This window comes from Triturus cristatus, chromosome 3_1, assembly GCF_964204655.1.
Source record: "Triturus cristatus chromosome 3_1, aTriCri1.1, whole genome shotgun sequence".
Taxonomy (NCBI): domain Eukaryota; kingdom Metazoa; phylum Chordata; class Amphibia; order Caudata; family Salamandridae; genus Triturus; species Triturus cristatus.
The window spans coordinates 914559109-914579425 of record NC_140583.1 but is presented as its reverse complement, the minus strand read 5'-3'; the positions used below and the strand labels follow the sequence as shown (position 1 = coordinate 914579425).

Genomic DNA, 20317 nt, shown 5'->3' with positions numbered 1-20317 from the left:
TTTATGATTGGTGCATTTGTAGCCTGGCTGGCTCTATTTTGTATCCAGAATGGGACTATGAGGCTTATTTTCACTTCAACATGGAACGGGAGAGAGCCTCAAAAAGACATAATATGTCCCCAGTTTCTGCAGATGATGAAGAAAGCTGGGGGCGGGAGTGTTTCTAGGCAATCACCTCCCATTTCTGCTCCAGATAAACCTGGAAATATGATTGATGATGAAATGTCATAAGATGATTACACAAGCAGACCCAAGCATTGGCTTCAGGAAAACAGAAGGAAAGCAAAAGACGTGAGAGAGGCTGTAAGAATCAAGACTTATGTTATTCATTTTCATCAGGCTCTGAAGAAGTTGTTCCTAGAACTTCCTCTGCAGGCAAATATATTAGAAAAAGAAGAAGTAAGCCCAGTTTTAGATCACATAAAGGAGGGACCCTGGAATTTCCAGCCACAGACCCTCTACTTTGCACGGTAAAATTAAAGATCCAATCCTAAGAGAATAGAAGGACTTTGATTACCTCAACATTCCTCAAATCGTGTATAGTATGTATGTGCTTGAAGAGGCAGAGGATGTCCTACCTCATGTAATAAAGATAGATTCAAGGCTAGAAACCCTTAATGGCTCCACTTTCGTAAAATCTGAAGACCGCTCACCATTGCATTCTGTGGATTGAGTGTGCTAAAGAAATCCTTTGCAAGAACAACTTAGCAGTTAGAACTGGTACCTATGCTATTTATATTCACAATCATTGGATAAGGATTTTGAATGTTTGGCAGTCACTGTGTAGCAAGGTGAGAACTGCTCTGATCTATTGGTCCACATGAAACAGCAGCCCCTTTTCATGTCATCTATATATTACAATGCCATCAGAGCTTGGACCTTAGCTTAAGGTACTTCAGTACTAGCCTGTAGACGTAAGTATATAAGAGACTGGAAAGCAAACAAAGTGGAGACGTTTTCATTGCTGAAGATACCTTTTTGGGTAAAAAGGTGTTAGGTGAAGAAGTGTTAAAAAAGGTCACTACAGCATTCAAGGATTGAAAGCACTCTTTACATTATAACGGTATGATGTTCTTAAGAACTTTTCCAAATCTTAATGATCTTCTCACAAAAGATGTTTTCAGCCTAAAAAGCACTTCAAAGAAGACAGAATCTACTTAACAATCTTCTGGTCCAAAGCAGAAGTCTGGACTATCTAGAAGGGAGTAGATCTGGATCACGTAGTGGGAATGATTCTGAAATGTATCGAGGTCTGGGAAAATGATGTTACAGATATCTGGTTCTGGGTATTATGAGAGAAGGTTATCTAATAGACTTTGTCTATTTACTTCAATATTCAGGCATACCGAGTACTCCTATTGCAAGGAACAGATTCAAGCAAGAGACATTATAGGAATATAGTTTTCATTTTTAAGGAAAGTAGACTGCATTCGTGTCTTTTCCAAAGAACCAGAAAAGGAAATCTATTTAGTTGGTTATGTGGTCAAGAAGGCCATTGGGGCTTTTGACTAGTATTGGATTTAAAGAGTGTCAACTTTTGGATCAAGATGACCTGTTTTAAAAGAGAGTCTCTAAAGAAAGTAATCCTTAAAGGTAATCTTTAAATGTTATGATTTTGCTAGATCTTCAAGATTCATAACTTCATATCCCTATTCATCCATTCTAAATGTTCCCAACAGGTGACCTCCATTTCCAAGTCTCCATTATTTCTATTAGTTTGAAATCAGCTCATAGAGTTGTTGCTAAAGTCCTGGCTCCTCTTAAGGAGCTTCTTCACAAAGAAGGGATTTTACTGAATCCAGATGGCTAGTTAGTGCATTCTGTCTCCAGGGAGCAGCTGTTGCAAGACATGAGTGGAGGAATTGAGAGACTTCAAAGTCAGGGCTTCCTGATAATTCTAAAGAATTTGCAACTGGGACTTTCCCAGGACAATGACTTCATAGGAGTCAGATTCAGATCAGATTTAGGGCTAGTGACTCTACCACATAAGATAATTAAATCCAGAAAGAATCCAGACTCATGTTCAAACCATCTTCTCTCAGGAAGCTCCAAAGGCAAGATCCTAGTTACAAAATCAAGGGGATATGGGAGCGAATGTATATGTGATACCATGAAGCCGACATCACTTGTAAATTGTAGTAAATCACATTCTCCTCCATGTCAAGACTTCGGTCGAAATATCCCAGTGGACCAGATGGTCAAAAAAGAACTGAGATGGTTGCTTGATCCTCTAAATCCAATGGAAGGTGTTTTGCTCTCCCCCCAGAAAGGACAATGATTGCAACAGATGTCAGTGGCCATGACTTGGGAGCATGGATAGAGGACCAGGTTCTGCAGGAGAGATGATTTCTTCTCGAGAGGAGACACTCATCAACCTGGAAGAAGCTGAAGATAATCTGTCTCGCGTTGTTGGGGTTATCCCGCTTGTTGTGAAGAAAGAAGTTCTGATTTGGATAGACAATATGACTGCAACCTTGTATATCAATAGAAGGGGAGAAATCGATCTCTTGCCTGTGCAAGATCACAAGCTCGATTTTCAGTTGGGCAGAGAGTCTCTTGGAGTGATTCACATTTAAGGGGGGCCTGGATAGTTTGGTGGACAATATGAGCTAAAAATTCTCCTCCTTGCAAAACATTTGTCTAGACCCTCAGCTATTTACAGATCTGAATCACAAATGTGGGACATCTTTGGTAGGTCTTGCTGCCAATCAAGAGAATTCTCTGCCTCCAAGATTCTGTTGAAGGAGCATGGAGGAACGTTCCTAGAGAATAGATGTTCTTTCTTGCCCTCTGGCCCAGAGGTCTTCTGTTTGCATTTCCCCCATTCCCTCTGATATTGAAATTACTGGGTCAAGTAAGGAGGGAATAACAGTGATTTTTCTCTAGCTTGACCCTGCTCATCCTGGTATCCTCTTCTGACATTAATGATAACACGCCCAGCGCTAATTCTTTCATCTATTCTGTGTCCTTTGAGTAACCAAATTCTTCTTCGGGAGGTTCCAACATGACGCTGCTTAGCTGCATGAACGTTGAGCTGGTCAGCCTGTGGAGAAAAGGGTAGTTGAAACGCATGCTTCTAGAATTGGATCAACCTTAAAATCTTCATCACATCATTGCAATTCCATCAGGGATGTTTGAAGAGAAAGGCTTAGATCCTAAGCTGGGGAAGCTTGCTAATATCATTTCTTTTCTACAAGGAGGTTTGAGCTGGGTCTTAAAGTTTCTACTCCCAGTATACAATGAGCATCGATTAGGGCTTTGTGGGAGTATGGGGAAGGTTTCAGGACAGTGGTTCTCTGGTCTTTACTAACTTAAAGAATTCTGTAAACCAGTCCTTGGTCAGGTCTGTAGTTCTAGCTGGGATTGTACGGTGATTCTAGAAGCCCTGAAGTTCCCTTCTTTGGAAGCTGGGCAGTCAGTGAATTTGTAAATCATGAATCTTAAGAGGTTTTTCCTTGGTTGAGTCCACTTAAGCTAAACATCTGGAAGAACTAGGCTCTCTTTCTGGTAGACAACTGTTTTTCAAAGTATTTCTGGAAAGAGTGGTCCTTAGGTTGGGGGCTTCTTGACTGCCTAAAGTGTGTTCCCCTTTTCAATTGGAACAGGAATTGGACTTTTGAAGAGCCCTCTTAATTTATCTGCAAAGAGTGGCTTCAGTGAGGAAATCTGATTCCCTCTTTTGAATTTCAGGCTAGCATTAAAGAGTGTAAGCTTTCTACAAAGGCCTTACATCATGGGATCATGTATTTGATATATTTGGCATGTCAGATTTCTAAAATTCCTTGTTGTTTTGGTGCCCAACGGAAATCAGCTGGGTCTCCGTCAGCATCATGGGCCAAATTCCAGGGTGCTTTTCTAACGGAGAATTGTTAAGTTGCTAATTGGCATGTGCCTCATTTTTTGTAAAACACTACATGATTGTGCATAACGTGGATTTACATAATTTCATGGTTCCAAGGTCCTCTCTACTATGGTGTAATATGCAGAGTTATTTTGTGTTTTATTATTAAACTTCTGAGAGTTATTTGTTCTTGGGTTATTTCTTCAATCATCCCGTTTTTAGCTTGGGCTTTCATTACAAGTAATAAAGAAGGCAAAAATGTAAAACTTAAAGTAATTCCACCCTTCAAGTGAGTGTCAGGCCCACTTAAGGGATTGGAGGGAAGATATGGTCAAGGTATTAGTATGAACAGGATGTGTTGATGGTGTGTGGTCTGTTTTATAGCTCATGTGATCAGAGGGGGCTAGTTTTTCTGGGGACTGGGGTTGTTTGCGTTGGATATTCTGTTTGAGGGAGGTGAGCATGGTTCGCATGAAATGATTGAAATGAGGAAGTTTGTTCACAGAGTAGTGGAATTACTGGTAAGTAACCCATTCATTCAGAATCCTGCTCCCCTGCACACATGGCTCATTGGTGTGGGGCTGACCTGCTTTCTGTACGGCGACCGACACACGGTCCATCCCACCTCTTCGGAATGAGTCTAACCTGCTCTTGATGTTACTAGTGACATACAAAAACCAAATGCCCTCCAGAGACTTGAAATGAGGCAGGCCTTTCCCCTCCACCACCACTCTGCCAGTGACCTGCATACAGAATAGTTGTCCCCCCCACCTACTTAACAAGTCCACTCACTGCAATGCCAAGATACACGTGACCCATCTAACATTCTGTAAACTGCTCCTGATATACTTGGATTTGATGTAAATCTGTGATAACTTCTAGCTTTCTCAAATGGCGATGTGCTTATTTTCCCCACCAAGTGACAGCTCTCAAGTTAATCTGATAAATAATAGTGAGTGTGTGTGTGTGTGCACATGTGCATGCTTGCTTGTGTTAGTGAGTGTGCATGTGTGTTTGCACGCGCTAAACAATGTTCCCAGGTGCCTAATTATATCCCTTTTCCCTTCAACGTCATATAGCTAATATAGCAAGGAAAACATTGATGTCATCATAATGCATTGTTCGAAAAGTCAATTTTTTGTACCTGATGCTTGTTCAGTGGGGGATTATGCATAATGCAGCAATATTTCACAACAGTACAAGAAAGCAGACAAAATGGTCCTAAAAGTTATGAAAGACTCGTCTTTTTTTCAGCAGATATGAAGAAAGAGGGCAGGCTATGCTCTTTGGCAGTGTCTGTCCACACCTATCATCTGTGTGATAAAAGACAGAGGCTCACACATGTAACAAAGGTGAGTGGGTTGCCTGTATAAGGCCGGGAGGGCCAGCTAGATATATAATGCAGATTCTACTTGGAGTTACTGTCAACGATGGAAAAGTATGCCTTTTTATAAGGAGTTTCTTGAGGTACTGTATTTTACTACTGTACCAAAAGACAGCTCTGACGTTAATCTACAAAGCGAGAGAGAGAGAGTGCGTGCGTGCAGGGGCATAGCTTCAGGGGGTTGTGGGGTGTTACGCCCCCCTAAAGAATGTACGGGCATTTTTACAAGGGCCATAGCTCCCTATTTACAAGAGGGTGCTACCATGCATTAGCGCATGTTAGCACCCTTTTTTTCCGACGCCTCGCTTTGCTCAAAGTGGGCATCACTGGACAGTACAACCTTGTAAATATCGCTGATGTGCACATCGCGATATTTACAAGGTGGCCCACGCATTTTAGCATACATTAGTTTTGGGCGAACACCGCTGTTTTCGCCAAAAACGAACATCTGCCAAAATCATGACTAACCCATACCTAACATGGGGGGTGGATTCTTGTGTTACGACCACATGGTCGTATCAACAAGCATATCGTCGTTTTGCAGGGAACATCGCTGGAAGACCAGCGATGTTCCTGCAAAACGGCGATTACCCCGCTATTGCTGGAATTCATATCGCCATTGCGCTATGCGTTGTAAATACAGCGCAAGCATGGCGATAAAATATAAAAGCGCTAAGCGCGCTTTGTGATATTTATCGCCGTCTGTTGTAAATATGCCCCCTGGTTAGTTTGAAAACTATTGTGTTGTAAGAAACCCTAACAATCCGCTCTCCTCGCTCGACGGATATCTGGGCCAGCTGGCCTATCGCAGCAGCACTCTTCATCATCGGTCCGGGGGTTGAAGAGTTGGCCAGGGGTTCAGGGCCTGTGAGTAATCCCATTCGATAGCGATGATTCAGGTGGTGCGCATCACGCGCGGCGGCGCGCGCCGGAACGGTGCTGCGTTAACATAAAGAGCTTGCAAATCCACGTGCCTCAGCTGTTCCAAGGGCTAATCTACAGACAGACCAAATCTGCGGAACAAATCGCAAAAATGCTCTAGTTGAACTCTACGTAGGTTGCTGCGAAAAAGCTCCATAAAAACCCTGAAACCACAATTCCCAAAGTGTAACTCTGGTCATGCCTTTAAAAAAAAAACATATTCACTTCTCGCCTCTCCCGTGCACCTACATTTCGGCCCCTTCACGCTGTACAGCACGTTAAATGTTATATCTATCCATGCATTTTATTTAAGTTATAATTGAAAAAAGAGAATTAATTAAAAGTCTCTCCAAAGAGCCTATAAAAAGCTTCCCTGTAATACAGCTCATAATTACCATTCATGACATACATATTTCACGTGCATAGGTGAATTAATGCTCTGAAGGTCAGGGGTCATGTTTGACAATGGCCGAGGTCACTCATATTAATTTGAAATAAAAGCTTCTGTCATTTATCGGAGCCATTTATCCAGAAGCGTGCTACATATGCCCCGTGTATAAATGTAATTGCATAGCCCTGCTGCCAAAATTCGACCATTTATTTATATTTGTGTGGTAGGAGTACAAATTGCGGGTAAATGAAATGTCAAGTGATGCTTGAGTTTAACAAATGGCCGGTGGCACTCTCTCAGGAGAGGAGGGTGAATATGTTGCCCTTGACATCAGGCGTCTTGCTGCACTTTTAAATCAAGTAGCACGCGCAGGTCACAGCTTCGAGTTAGGCGCATCAGCTGCTCTCTAGTAATCCCCCTTAATGCCTCAGCTAACACGTGGCCTTAGATTCAGACTTATTGAAAATATGCTCCCATGTGCTAAGATTTGCTGATATGCAACTTGCTGGCTGGCAATGTTTGCACAGGGACTTGAGCACAGCCAAGGATGTGTGAGCACACTATTTACGGACACTTGTGCCGCATAACCGAAACTTGTTCAGCCTACACCTAGAGGCATCCCCGCTTCCCTTGCCAGCCACCAGGTTTTAAACTGATTGAACTGGTGGCTTTTAATCAAATTCTTGAAGGCAGACATTTTTTCTTGCTCTTCTAATATTGGGGTTATCAGGGTGTGGGGACTTTTTTCGCACATGGATGAAGTTGCCCTCAAATGGCGTCTCTCTGGGTATCAGTGACAGCTGACGCGGGGAAATACCTTTACAACGCAACTTTTACAACGCACTACATTTACAACGCATTTTTTACAACGCACAATCCATTACAATGCATGACATTACAACGCATTTTTAAAAACTACCTTGACAACGCATTCCATTACAACGCATACTACCATTACAACGCATACCATTACAACGCATAATATTACACTACACTATCCAACACTTACCCTACTGTTGCACCCCCTGGAGTTAGAATAGTAATTTTTACCCCTATACTATCCAACACTTACCCTACTGTTGCACCCCCTGGAGTTAGAATAGTAATTTTTACCCCTATACTATCCAACACTTTCCCTACTGTTGCACCCCCTGGAGTTAGAATAGTAATTTTTACCCCTATACTATCTAATACTTACCTTAAATGCAATTTAATATTATGCGTTGTAATGGTATGCGTTGTAATGGTAGTATGCGTTGTAATGGAATGCGTTGTAAAGGTATTTTTTAAAAATGCGTTGTAGTGTCATGCGTTGTAATGTCATGCGTTGTAATGGATTGTGCGTTGTAAAAAATGCGTTGTAAGTGCATGCGTTGTAAAAGTGTGCGTTGTAACGACATACATCCCAGCTGACGCAGATAAGGTGCTACGTTAGGGCTTATGTGTCCTCCCCATGCCCCAAACCTTTGCAAATGCCAAGACTCCATGTTGACGGATCAGAAATAGTTGGCAACCACAAAAGCTGAGATCTCGCTTAGCCTTCTGCAACCATAGACTTTGGCATCGTTGTATTACTTGTCGCATAGTCAGGCCATGGCAGGACCCTGTTCACTCAATACTTCAATACATAAACACCTCTATAACATCTCTTAAAATATGACTTAATCTACAAGTCCTGTTTATTATCTAGCCACTGCAACTATTTATGGTTAACTGAGACCACCAATGAGAGATGATACATATGTGTACATGCACATACACACACAAACATTTATACTTACCTCAAATAGACTTACCATGCATGGTAAAGGCATGTGTGGTAAAGGCATATGTGTGGTAAAAATGTGCATGGTAAAGGCACGGTGTGCTAATTCCGGCATTGTAAAGGCTGTTTCAAGAGTGGAAGAGGCCAAAACAGCAGGGCTTTAAGTGGGACGGGTCTCACCGGGTCTGAACACCGGCAGTTTTTTAAAGGGGGCCTCGAAACGGGTCTCTATCGGGCTCTGTCTTGTGCCCTGGTTCAGGCGGTCCATTTTTCTCCGGACTGCAGTGACAGCAGGCACACTGCTCACACTGCTCACTTCTCGGGAGACATCATGCCAGGTGAGCGTTGTAAGAGAAAGAGAGTCCTTTTCTCTCTGGATTTCCCCTCTCTTTTTGAAACTCAGGAGCAGCAACATTGTCGTGGTGTCACCAGGGCTTTAAATGGAAGCTTTTTCAACATTAAATACAAGCCAGACAGAGTTGCTGCTTATTTATCTTATGCAACTAACAACCATTGACAAAGCCAATAGTCCTAACTTGTTGTAGGTATGATGTTACTTGTTGTATCATATATCTGGATGCAATGACAAACAGCAAAATACAAGTTTTGCAGCACACTATGCTAAGCACAGCTTTTTAGCTTGTGTTTTAAGCCACGCCTTTAATTATATTGGCCACGCCCCTTTGAGAGACCCCCCAGTTTTTTCATCCCACTTAAAGCCCTGCAAAACAGTAAGAGTGTTTCTCTCTCAATAGTGTTTCATAATTGTATAATGTATGACTGTTACTCTTGCAAGCAGACACACCCAAACTGCAGATGTTTGTGTTACATATTGGTACATTAAACTACACGTTTGTGTTACGTGTTGGTACACTATGGCCCTCATTCAATTGTTCATTATTTCTATATTGTGGGCACTCAAAGAAAATAGTTTATATATAAACACTGATCTTCCTTGCAGGGGAAGAGTACAGGAATTGGGGAATTAACAGATCATATTTCCCTATTAAAATATTATTCACTGAGTCAAAAACGGGGTGCTAAGCTCAGTAGCCAGGGAAAGAAATGAAAAAGGGACTTTTGCATTCAGAATACACCCTTGGACTCTTTTTTATGGGTTTCACCTTCTAATAACGACTACCCATCAGATGAATGGGCCTGGTCTGTGTCACTGTGCAGACTCGTTGGGTGGGTGAAGCGTACACTGGGACCCTGCATCCAATTTTAACCAAGCATTTGCAATGCAATAGGTCACGCAATTTGCGAGAGTTTAAGCTATTGGCATTGTAAATGACAACATATAAATAAAAGGCATTTTTATTTACAATGCCAATAGCCCAAACTCACGCAAATGCGAGACCTATTGCATTGCAAATGCTTATTCTTTTAAGGGGTTGTGCCCTTGTTGCAGTTAAAAGATTTGTTTATAGCAAATAAATAAATAAATTAACAAAGAATACAAAAAAAAATCCCTTTTTCCCAGAGAAATGTAGGGTGGTGTACAGAGTGCATTGTGTGAGATGAGATGTCATGACACGTACATGATCTGGTGACATATCTGGGATTTGGGGAGTGTGCTCTCGCAGGAATTGTATGTCAGGTTACTGATGGACATAATTGAAGGGTGATCTCGGGTGTGCGAAGAATGTTGAAAGGGAGGTAATGGGGACATGTGCAGGAGAGGTCAGGGTGCCTTCAATAAAATGCACAGGGTGCAGTGAGGATCTTACAGGCTATGCAATGGATCTGGCGAGGGAGATCTGACAGGCTGTGTGATGGGTCTACTGAGAGAAATCTGACAGGCTGTGTGATGGGTCTGGTGAAGGGGGATCGGACAGGCTTGGTGATGGGTCTGGCGAGGGAGATCTAATGGATATTGTAATTGTCCTGGCAAGGGATGTGTCACATGAGATTTCCTGAGCACTTAGGGTCAAATGAAACGTTCAGGGTGGATAGGAAAGATCTGGCGGGCTAGGCAGTAGGTCTATTGAGAGAGCTCTGACGGGCTGTTTACCGAGTCTTTGAGGCGGCGTCACAGAAGAGTTACCTGGGGTGATGAAAAAGGTCTCAGGGGGTGTGTCCACTACAGACACATTGGAATATGTATCTAGTTAATGTAGAAGGTCTCAAAGGATGTGCACAGGATGTGGTGGGGTGAAATCACCAGGTGACTCCATGTCATCAGAGGTGCCTTGATCCAGGCCCGGGCTTTCCTTTTACTGATCACTGCTTCAGGTTTGTTACTCCAGCTAGTTCAGTATAATTGAACAGGGAGTGCAGCTTCCAGGAGGCTTTCAGTGGTCGAGGGAAAGTCCAAGGCTGGAAGGCTGCCTCACGGATGACAGGGCGTCATCTGGTAACTTTAGGAGGGAGCTCTCAGAAGGTGCAGTAGTGTCACGAAGGAGTATCACAGACGTGCAAGGATTGTTGACCGTGCTCTAACACAAAATGATGGGGCTCCCTACACAACAATATGCTTCGGTCTCCATATCTCCCATAACTTCATAGACATTGAGCTGAATGGGGGCCCCAAAGATTCCTTCCCCCTGGATCGCCGTGGCCTACATTAAGCCTCTGTTTTCCGAGGGCATCGTCTGGCGCGGTACAGGAGGGGCGGTGGTGTCATTCCTTCTGTCTCAGTCCAGATACCTGCAGTGTCACGAGGGCCCTCACAGGAGCCTGACAGGTGGTGAGGAGGAAGCTCTCCAGAAATGCACAGGGGTGTTTTTCGCAGCGAGGGACAGGAGAGGTCATGTGAGCGGTGAGGTAGATTAACTCCTGGAGTTTTCACCTTCGGTGTGCTATGTGCAGGACCGACAGAGGCTGTGGCCGAAGAGGCAGGCGTCCACGGAGTGCGCCGAGGAAAATGTAAGTGGATGCACGGGGCCTCGGGGTGGAGCTGCGGATGAGGTTTGTGAGAGCCGTTCTGATGTCTCCGCGCTGCATTAGCAAAACAGTGCACAGCTGATGCGAGCGCCTCTCCCGCCGCGGACATCTGACGTAATGCTGGACACGAGCAGGCGTCGAGGAGGCCAAGAACTGCAGGGGTAACGCAGAGTTCAAGTCCGAGGCTTGAAAACTGGGTTCACCTTTCCACAAGCTAGTATGCGTGGTTTAATATTGGACACAAAATTGAGCCACACAATACCATCAGACATATGTACACTCGAGGGCCGCGCATTCAGCTTTATAATTTAAATAACCATAAACCAATTTACAGTTACCGTTATTATTTTGCACGTACACTATTGCATTTCGCTAAACAATACTAGATAAAGACATCTCGGCTGTAAATTGTTGCGCGCCGGCTTCCTTTCAACTCTGGGTCAGACGCGCGCGTGCATGCACTGTTTAAAGTGAAAGCACCCCGGAGCCAGAGTTGAAGGAAGCAGGCGTGAACAAGATGGCGGCGGACTGTCCATTCTCCCACGGACACGCGTATGCTGTCTGCTTTGGACAGATGGCGAGAGCAGCCATCTTTGTCCATGCAGGTGTGTGCATGAGACCACGGGGAGAATCGATTCCAAAAGGTCCTCTCTGACGAGCGCAGCGCATGGTCTGCTTTCCTCAGGCGAGACCTAAAAATGGTACTGGAGAGGGTGACTAGGGAATAATGAGGGGACATTCGCATACCCCCGCATCTTTCCTGCAGGAGGTCTGCCTGTGAAGGGAGGCTCATCAGTGGCTCTACTAGGCTGTGACCCTCCAAAAGGGCAAGTGTGGGAAATGCCGTACTTGTGAACCGTGTATCTGGTGGGACACAGTTGGGTGCCTCACAAGAGAATGTCTGCCAGCACACCGTGCTGGTAATATGGAGTAGGCACACAGGAAAGGTGCTCCCTTATTTACAAGGGACCACGCCGCCATGCAAATGAGGGAATATTCTCTTTACATTAAGCCAGACTGAAATGTGTGCCTTGCAAGAGGATTACATAAGGGGCCATTAAAGCTTCTGAAACCCACTTCTGTCATACAGAAATGCAAAAAGAAAGCTATAACACCCGTTGTGCCCTGTGGGCACTTCTTTCTTTGGCACATCAAATCCTAATGTTAAAGAGCAATGAAAAAGGGTGGAAAGGAGTCATGGGATGTCAGCGGTGACATAAAAAACGCACGATATTTCAATAATCAAGGTAAATGATGTAAGAAAACCCCAAAACAGGAAAAATATCCAATAAAGTGTCTAAAAGTGTGTCTCTTATTTGATTTTTCAAACAAGAGAGATGGTATAATTGAATGATGTTTTTATTGGACACCAGTCTCTTTTCAATCTAAGCTGATGCATATTTCACTGTTAATTGCATTCACAGAAGCTGCCTATTTGACAGCCTTGATGATAACAGTCGTGCATGCTGGAAACTATCGTTGTAGCTTTTTTTAAGGTCATCTGAAGATGTGCTCTCCTGATCCTGGTGGTCAATTTCAACAATGAGAATCAACGAGAAAGAGTTTATCTGAATTAAACGATATCTATGTGTTTACCACTTTAATTACAAATGTACCTAACATGATCAAAGAAATGTAAACAGAAGGATTTCCTACTGAATGGCACGCCTGTAACAGCCCTCTCCTGGTGCATCGGGATATCTTTGGTGCAGAACAGTCAGTTTACTCCCATTCGTCAAAGTTTTTGCAGATGAGTTCAAGGGCAGACAGTGCTAAATAGCCCTTTTCACATGTATGCGCCATACATTTAATATCTGTCAGAAGGTGAAGACTTACTGGCTTGCTTCCTAAAGTCAAAGACTTAGATGCAGACCACTGCCTCATTTCAACGATCTCCAACTCCTCCAGGGGGAAGGGGCTTCTTTCCAACTTCAACAGAGCACACTGATTGGCCGGCCTGCAACAGCCATCATCGACAGCATCTTGTTAGCTCCAGTGCAGAACATCCTGTTTACTTACATTTTTCATATTATTCACTGATCAGTCCAAGCACAGCCGTTGTTGACTATCCCTTTACACATAAATATTTCATATTGTTGGTATTCGCAAGGGGGTGTAGAACTTGCTAATCTACAGTGCAGTGGTGCACGGTGACCATTGAAAACAATAGAACTAGTCTGCATAGAGCATATGCAGCAAAACGACTCTACAATTTGCCAATTACAGTCTTCTGTGCCTTGGTTGTCATTCTATACAATCTGTAGGGATGCAGTCATATGTGGTGCCTTGTCACCGGCTGTGACTGTAGCCATAAACAGTGATTGCTTTTTGGTTGGAAGGTATATCGGTGAGCAGTAAAGCTGGCATACTTTCATTAGGGAAGGCAACATTAAAAACTTTGCCTGCAAGCTTGGGGGGTCAAAAAGTTTGATAATTTGCAAAGGGAAGTCTAAGTTTCCTGATTTCCCCAAACTTTGGCCCTCATTACGATAGCCGGCGGTCCATCCACCATACAGAGCAGATGATGCCTGGCACACAGTGTGTTGATGTGCACAAAGCGTCTTGGGGTTGGTATTCTGGAGGTAAGGAATCAGAAGCAGCATCGGTGCACGTGCATCCCTGAGCTGATGCATTTCCCTTTTCCACTTGCTGTGCAGGGTCTCTTTTTGACATGCTTTTCGAAAGCTTTTTTATCTTTCCAATTTGCAAAATTTGTGAAGTTTACACAAGAATGATGTGATGTTGCAAAATGTTGGTCTTTGCACTTTTACACACCTTGACTGTGAAGTGACAGCAACTGTAATGTTACAAGACAGCAAATATGTGAAACAGGTCCCTGCACTGTCCAAATGTGATGCAATGTAATTGAAATTCATAAGCCCGCTGATACTAAAAGGTGCCCTGGCGCTGCAGGAAGAGAGGAATGGGAGGGTCTTAACATGTCGGTACATCTAAATTATCAACAAACAAACAAAAACACGTTTTTAAAGCTTTGTAGAAGGGCAATGACTGATTATGGGCTGAAACATGAACATTAGTACCAAATCTTCGGCACAATCACAGAAACTGCCCAGCCACCTGCCCATGAATGGTGAGCCCTGAGCCCCACTAGAAGACGTTCTTCCAAGGACATGACATTGCTGCCTGGGGAATAATGATGGAACTTTAGTTGCAGGTATGGGGGACTGAAAAGGTGGGAAGCTCATAACCTCATGCACACGGATTGGAAAATGACCTGTTTTGGCAAATGGAAGTCAGCGTAGAGATTTCAGGGAGGCTGAGGCAGAGGAACGCTTGTGGAGCTGAAGCGGGACCCGAACTGCTTAGCTTTGGATGCGCTGAAGACATTGTAGAATAAAGGCCAAAGAGCCCTTTAAGAGGAAATTACAATAGCCAAGACAACGGAGGACTAGTAAACTGGACCACTAGTTAGGGAGTGTGAGAAGGGAGATAAGGAAGAATCTTATAAAGAGGTTTAAGCAGAAGACAGCAGGTAAAAGAAAATTAGCTGCATGAGCAGACATGGGGGGGATCCTGGAAAAGCGGGTTTCCGAGATTCCGCACTGATAGAATGAGAATCAATGCTCATCATAAATGAGTCAACCAGAGGTCTTTAGGGTGGTCACTGAGCGGGACTTAAAGGGCCGCTGTCTGGTCAGTTTTAAAGTTAAATGATATTAAGCTAATCTGCTCAACCACTGCAATTGTACAAAATTGGATGTGGGGTCCTGGACACTGTCGTCAAGTGAAATGAGAGTTTGCAAGTCATCTGAGTAGCACGTAAGCCTGTGACCCAAAGGACAGATGAGTTGGGCTAATGGACGCACCTAGAGGCTCAAGAGAGTGGGGCTCAGTGGGGAATCTCAGGAAACTCCATAGGAACCGGCTTTCTCTCTGCCTGAAGCTGCATCAGTCCGGTGCATGCTCCCTACTGGAAACATGCTTGGACCAACAGATATTCCCTGATTTGTGTGGTGCATCCTCACATGCAAATATACGAATGACCCTATTTGAATATGTGGGTGCCTTTTAAATATTCGAAGTCTGGTATCTGATCCAAGCTCCCTTCTGTAACAGCATCGAGCCGAGCCTGCAGCTTTGACAGCACTACAAGACATATATAGGTATGCTAGCAATCCACACTTTCTATTAATATCAACTTCTATATTTATAAAGTATCCTGCATAATTGTGCAGTGTTTGAAAGCCCATTCCATTAAGGGCACACCAAAATAAAGTTAGATTCCTAAGCACAGGCTATCAAATATAATTTAAGAATACATGTGGATGGTCAGTCAGCCCTGAACCTTGACGTGCATTCTTTTTAATACTCCGTTGCATTTTTAAACTGGTTTAAATGCCACTTGTTTCCCATGTCCCACAGCTAGATATGGGGATACCTAATATGCTGCTGTCAGTGCTGTACCATTGTCTTTTGGGATATTGTGTGGATCAGCTCCCAAAATTCTAACCACAGAAAGATCATAAACACCTTGAAAACGACCAGACTGGTGGAGATTCCCAAAAGCTGAAATTAATGTACAGTAAATAGAACACACTTTATTGACAATCTTGCAACTTGAGTCTAACCATTCTGTGCAATCGACAACCCATTGTCAGCTGAGCATACCAAACACCAGCTCTCACTCGTGAAGACAAAATTTGATTTTATAACTGTAATCATGTTTTTACTGAAGCCACACCTACTTACTTATGTTAATTGCAATTTTATACTATTCTTTTTGCAAGTAACAGTTGAACAGTACAGTACAGGGTTCAGCATCCTGTTTTTATAAATATTTTTTCTGTTTAACCATAAAATCAATCATTATCATGGAAGCTACACCATATGATATAATTAGGGCTCCCTGTTTTCCGTTTTTACTGATTTTTACATATAATTACAGACCGAAAACCATTTATTTTCTTGTCTGTATTTATTTTTTAATGTGGATAAAAACGGAAATTGGGTGCTTTTTGAGTGATTCTAAATACACTTTACCATGACTGCCAGGCCAATAACTGTGTGTATTGATAGGTAAAGGGGTTAAAAGAGAGACATTTTAGTTAAGAGACTTAAACAGGAGTAGATCTGCACAAAGCTGATACTGAAATGTGCATATTTTCATATTTATCTTCTGCAGGTGCTCATATCACTGAAACCTTGCACGCATTCAAGCATGACTGCATATTTATTGGTTAAATAAATGTGGAAATATACCCGTTTCAGCTTTATTTTTTTCACATAATTCATAATAAATATGGATAAATACAGATAAAGTTGACAAAAAATAAATATGGATAAATACAGACGGACATGTCCAAAAAATAAATACCATAAAACCGGGAGCCCTAGATATAATAGACACAAACCTTGCAACATGTGTATTACGTTACTTCCTACTTCGATCTTGTGATTTGTTATCACATCATAAGAAGGTGACATTATAGGACCATACTATAGCACCAGGACACCCAAGGGTAATCGCGCGGTCTGTAAGTGCAAATGACATAACATAACACAGAATTATGTCACGTATGAAATAGCTTTGCTAGTGCAGGTATAAATTGCCCCTTAGATTAGCATTCTATGCATTATTTGCATAATATGGCAAAATTTTAGCAACAATTGACCAGATGATAACAAACCTACGCCGTCAGGTATCTATGGATCTCCCTATAGACACAGAATAGGTAAAGCCCTTGGGTACACCAGACCCAGAGTGCCATTAGGACTAAAGCGCTTTAGGCCTCGTACGGGGTATGAAAAGCGCTGTATGAATATCAATACAGTGCAGTGCATTTTGTAATATATTCGACAGTGAAGTCAGACCAATATGAATAAAACATAACCTAACTATAAATATACCCACAGCCACCCACTGAGAATGCCCAGGGAGAGCTTGCTTTGGCTCGTGCTGATCACCCGCCTCTGAGGGCTCCGGCCCAAACACGGGCAGCCGCCGAGGCACCTGGCAAGCGAGGCGCGCGTCACGTGACTCACCTTTCAAAGACGGTCTTTAACTTCAAAGCGCGCGGAGATGCCCTCGACACCCATCCTCCGAGCCTCTGGCAGACGCAGCATTTATCGTTGTAATAAAAAGAATTACATCCACCGGCGTCAGCAGTCCGCAGGCAAGAGATCCGCTGTAATTTCCTCGTCCCGGCGAGTAGCGGTGTTCTTCACAGAGCACGTGGCTTGCAACACTAGCAGGTAGATGAAGTGCCGGGCAGCGACAGAATGTCTGCCTGATTTACACGAACCACCTCGCGCTTGTGGGGGTCTCGGTCTCGGTTAAAATTAGATTGACGAGCAAATGTGCGCCCAGACTCCTGGCTGACAAATGTTTCAGTTATGCCAGCGCCTTAGTTATTCTGGAGATGGGAGTGCAGGGGAGAGCGGGTATGTGCGGGTGATGAAAGATAGCCGCCCTTGGCCTCGAGGCGGTGGGAGTGCGCGCGGCAGCCTGGAGCGTGCTGTGGAAGCATGCACTGTGGCAGCAGCTTTTGTGCCCTGACTGTAGAAGTGTGAGCAGAGACTGCCCCAGCCAACAATCCATAATGCTCGTCACTAGAAAACATAATGCCTTTTATTGTCAAGACTTGTGAATGATCTGAATATAACTACCACATAAACCTTGTATTGCACGCCCTTGACAACTCCTTAGAATTGTCTGGATTTGTGACCTGTGCGTAATTTTGACATGTGTAAATTATGACCTTTTTCATGCACAGAAAAGCTTTGCCAATCAACCTCAAGATGCATGTCTAAGCCTAAAGGAAACGTGCACACGCTGTCTTAACACACACTTTCACCTGTTTGCACAGATATGAACGCACATGCTTACATGTTCCCACTCACACCCACTGCTTTCTATTTCTACATAATCCCCCCTCCTCTTATTTCACTGCATTAACTCTGACGAACAGTCATTGAACCAAGTCACTCATCTCTAAATAGCTCACTTGGTTATGAACTCTGGAGAGCATAGCCAGATTCTTGGCCATAGGCTACGAGAGAGATCTCTTAGATGTCACCTTGAAGAAGGTAGAGAGAATTCCGAGAAAGGAGTTATTGAAAGTGAAAGACAAAGCCAATATTGCGAATATTGAGGAGGGAGGCACATTTCGAATGATTACGACCTATTCTGATGATGCCAACTCATTAAGAGGTATGCTAAAAAGAAATTGGCACATCCTTAATACTGATATTGTGATAGGTAAAGATATTCCTTCTGCGCCTCTGATCACGTTCAGGAAAGCGAGATCTCTGAGGGACAAATTAGTCCAGTCATTTACCAGCAGTATTGATAAGATCGGGGACACTTAAGGACATGAAAGGTTTCTTCCCCTGCGGGAAATGCAAGGCTTGTGCCAATAGCAAAAGGGTACTCTCCTATCAGATAGCAGGTTTGAGGAAACCAAAGCTGATTGATAAATTTCTGACATGTCATACAACACACGCTGTCTATTGTCTGGTTTGCCCCTGTGGGCTCAGATATATAGGAAGCACTATTCACAGCGTTAAAATATGCGTTCTTGAACATCTACGCGCTATTACAAATAAAGATGTTAACTATCCTGTCGCCAGGCACTTCTCCATCAAACACCAGAGCAACAGGGAGCTATTGCAGTACTTTGGTTTAGATTACGTACCTATTGATCCGAGAGGAGGGGATAGGGTGCAAAGATTACGGAGGTTAGAATCCCGTTATATCATTGATCTACAGACTAAGGTACCTAATAGTCTTAATAGTGGGGAAGAGTTAGCGGTGCATTTAGGAAGATGAGAAAAAGTAACTTGATGATACTGTGATTGATCCTATACTGAAGTAAATTTTCTTTTCTTTTTCTTTTTCTTGTGCATAGACTGTTATTAGAAATATAAGCCAATACATGGCGAGATATTAACTTATGGGGTGATGGTATTTAATATCATAAACTGCGCGGCAGTTGCCCATTGATGGCTTCATTATGAAATGCATATTTGGCACTGATTCCTTGTTGCGGATTCACGGTGGAATAATGAATGATAATGTCACTGCATGATCTTTGTTTGTAATTTGAAATGGCAATATAGAAATATGCAGTTTATTGAATGATTTACTGGATGCATCATAAATAACGTTATTCAGCACGCTATTAAATTTTCCCACTGTCTATATATATGTGTATTCATTGTTCCAAGATGGCCACAATGGTGATTTCACAAACTAAAAGTTTACACCCCTTGTCTATGTCAATTAATTGATGATGAAATAAAATTTAAATGGTCCCTCTCAGTGCGGATGGTAAACACTGAAGAAGGAATTTCCAAAACGCATTTGTTGTGAATAAATCCGAAGTAGAAACTTTACCCCGTGAGTGCTGTACTCTTCCTTTGAAAAATTTGGGGAGTTTGAAGCTTGGATATATATATATATATAGTATCTACTGGCGGTCGCCAGTAGGTAGTTATAGTTAGGACCAAGTTTCCATGGGAAGAGCATTTTTTGTTTTGCTTATAACTTTGCCGTCGTCTGATGTATCTTCATGAAATTTTCCAAACTAATTCTTTGTTCACATCAGCTCCTATGTTGAAAGTTTGGGGGTGATTTGTCAAGGGGGGGCTGAGAAAAAAGGGGGTCCCTAAACATGTTTTCTCCATGTTAATTTCCATAGGAAACTTTAGACAAGGCTACAGGTCGAACGGGTGAATGGAATTACCCAAAACTTGTCAGGGAGAAGGGTCTTGGTCTAGAAAGCACGCTTTTGTTTATTTGGTGTAAATCTGTTCAGTAGTTTTTGAGAAATATTGAAATTTACAGCTATCGATATTTGGGAATTCTGCCATCTCATTGGCTGAGGCGTTACGAGCACGAGCTTGCTGCTTATTGGTTGGGAGCGCTGCGAGCGGTTGCAACTAGGAAGTCTTGGCCGCCATTTTGTGATTCTGTTGAAGCGAGTAAGGGGAAAAAAGGGCGGAAAAAGTAGGAAAGAGGAGGGTAGGAGCACTGTAACCTCTGTGGGGTGTTTAGGGTGTGCTATAGAGGGGGTGCAAAGCAAACTACTCATACCTACCGTTCTGAAAGTGCTGGGTACGGAAATTAAGTGAGGTATTGCGTAGAGTCTGACGCTGCTAAGGTGAGCT

At 43.1% G+C, this 20317-nt stretch overlaps 1 protein-coding gene across 1 annotated transcript in view; it reads right to left on the bottom strand.

Moving 5' to 3' along the window:
* Positions 1–17463, bottom strand: part of ITGB6 (integrin subunit beta 6) — a 549576-nt gene extending 532113 nt beyond the window's left edge. The window contains exon 1 of the mRNA XM_085645463.1: positions 17192–17463. The gene's annotated coding sequence lies outside the window, so the exon portion shown is untranslated. The remainder of the gene's footprint in view (positions 1–17191) is intronic.
* Positions 17464–20317: the final 2854 nt, after the last annotated feature.